The following is a 2,937-nucleotide window of genomic DNA, read 5'->3' as shown; positions in this document are numbered from 1 at the left end:
GACACATAATTTCATCTCAAGACCAGCACCAACGGCTGCTACGACGGGCCAGTTGGCTACCAACCCCAAGAGTACAGTACCACTTTTTGTGTGTGTGTAGAATGCCCTTGCAGGCTTGCAGCACTGGTGAGTGGTGACTCGTCGCGCCTGTAAGAAGTGGTGCTCTTGGTCAGAAGCATCCCCGTGGCGAGCGGCGCCGATTTCTCCAGCACCGGCGACCCGGCCCCTAGTAGCATCCAGCGCCTCGTCCTGTTGCAGTGCTTAGCGAGCGGCGCTGGTGTAGCGGCGGTAAGGAGGCGACAAAGAGGAGAGTTTGATGCGGGTCGTCGCAGCACGAGAAAACGAGTGGAGTGGAGTGGAGTGGAGTGAGGGAGGGCAAGGCACGAGGAAGGGATAAGGTTGAAAGGAAAAAAGTATGGGAGAGATCCGTGCATGGTCACAGTACTGGACAATGTCTCCCGCATGAGAGAGACCGGCGCGATTGTTCGGCCGATTTCGATCGTTTCCTGCCATAGGTATAGCGATTAGGCATGCGGTTATGCGGTCTAACCGCCCTGGTTCAGTTTTTAGAATTGGCGGGTGATGCACATGGGTTTCTCGTAAAATGAGTTATTAAGATTCAGGCTTGGTGTGTGACGTGACCTCTCATTAAGATAAAATCTTGGTACTTACGAAAAATCTTTGAGGACCATGCTTATTTTGATACTCACAATAAAAAGACTATGCGCATCCTTAATTGGTGCAAAGACTGAGAAGTGAAATTCTCCTCTAAAAGTTTTACTGCCGAGGTTCAATTTCTAAAATTGACAGATGAGGAATATGTCTTTTTCATTTATTGAGAATCAACCTTGGTGTGTGTGGTGATACCACTCATCAAAAAAGTAAAATTGGCCTCATTAGTTTGAGGACCATGCTTATGTTGATACTCATACTAAAAATGTTGTGTTCATCCTTAATTGGTGTAGAGACCTGGAAGTGAAATTCTCTCCTATGTGAGTGTTCTAACTTGATGTATGGAACTGAACTTTCATGACAACTTTATGTACAAAGAGCATCTACGGCCGCGGACACGAAATCCGGGCACTCAAACGCCCGTGCACGTGCTCAGACGCGTCAACATTACTCTTCAGCGGACGCATACCTCATATTTGAAACCATACAAAGCATGCAGACGAGGAAATCCTACGTAGATCAACTTATACTACCCTAATCCTCGTCGGAGATGTCCACTACCTCCATGCACAACTCCAGGTACATGGGCGGCAACCGTAACTCCAGCTCACGCGGTTGCTCTTCCTCGTCCTCCGCCTCCACCTCCACGTCAAGTTCGGCGAGAAGTGCGTCGGTCGCTTCCTGTTCCTGCCGGATGAACTGCCGGTTGGCCTCAACACAAGCCTCATCCTGGATGGACTCCAGAATGGCCTGCTGCTCCGCCATCTCCGCCGCTTGGTCGACCACGCACTCTGCCATGCCGAAGCCCGCAACCGGCGCCAGCTCATCCTCCGGCTACTCCACCTCGTCTTCCTCTAGATTCGCTGCCTCCATTGGAACATGTTGCTGCTCCGGCTCCTCCTCCTCCTGCTCCTCCGGCTCCGGTAAGTCTGGAGGCAGGCCGGCTGTGATGCGAGTGGTGCGCCTCGCCCAAATTTCCTTCTCAATCTGAAACTGGTGCTCCAGCGTGCGCATAGCATATGTTGTCTTCTTCTGATGGAGCATGGCGAGGTTGGACAACGTGGGAAGAGCTGAACGGGAGAGAGGTGGATGGGCTCTGGCTGGCAGTGCAGAGAGGGAGGAGGTGCATGTGGCTAGGGTTGGGGGACGCTGATCGGCTTAAATAGCCGGACATTGGCCTCATGCGAGTCGGAGTGGCACCAAGTGGCATTCACACCCCAACAGAGGAGACGCCGTCGGACTATTGGGTTGTCGGGCGATTCCGTGTGGGACCCAGCCATTAGTCCGACGTGGCAGACACGCCCGGTCGCGCCTCGGCCTCCCCATATCCGCCCCATATTTGGGCTGGATATGGGGGGTGCCGTTCAACCTGGACGTTTGAGGACCGTCAGAGATGACCGTCTGTGTCGGTTTATTGTGACCGGTCAGTGACCGGGCCGCCCATCCGGGATTTTGTGGGGGGTTTGGGGTGCCCGGCTGTAGATGCTCTAAGTACCAACAGTGTACTTTACTCAATTTTAAAAGAGATATTTCTGAAATGACCCCTCTAGCTGCAACTTGCTCCTTGATCTATCCAACTAACTATAGGCTTATGAGTTATAGAAAAAGCCTCATAAAGTTAGAACCGCAAAAAAGAACAGTTACAGAAGAAGCATTAACAAATAAAATAAGCCTATAGAGAATAAAAAAGTACAGTGCTTCAAGTAAAGTATTTACAGTTTGAATTTGTCCTTATGCAACCACATTTTTATTTCTCAATGTGCAAACTGTACTAGGTTTTGAAGCTTCATGATAGATAATATTTCTTGTGTGAATGTCAGCAAATTGTTTCTGAAACTTTCATCTCCTTTTGGATGCTCATTCAAACTTTTTCACAGATTGCATGCCATGGGCTATTTTTATACTAGCTGCTCCACATACAACTTTTTGTGGAACCAAATCCTCACTCCGTTCTGCAGGTTCTCGATTTGTCATTGCCGCGGTTGTGGGAGCTTTGTTAGCTGGTTTGTCTTGGCACATCTATAGTTCAAGGAGACGACATAAAACACAAGGTATTATATAACATTTAGTTGAATTGTTATGGGCGACAAATTGACGAAGCTTCACAACTTAAATCTGATCAAATATCTTTTATTGTCTATGTTTTTAGAGGAGTATGTAAAGCCTACAGGCCAGATTCAAGCGACCACAACACCCGACACCTCCAATGCAACCACAAGTAAATTATTCTCTCTATTATTGCATATTGTTAGACGTTCACAACTT

Source organism: Triticum dicoccoides, chromosome 3B, assembly GCF_002162155.2.
Source record: "Triticum dicoccoides isolate Atlit2015 ecotype Zavitan chromosome 3B, WEW_v2.0, whole genome shotgun sequence".
NCBI classification, from domain to species: Eukaryota; Viridiplantae; Streptophyta; class Magnoliopsida; order Poales; family Poaceae; genus Triticum; species Triticum dicoccoides.
The sequence above is the reverse complement of the archived record's forward strand: the minus strand, read 5'-3'. Positions refer to the sequence as shown.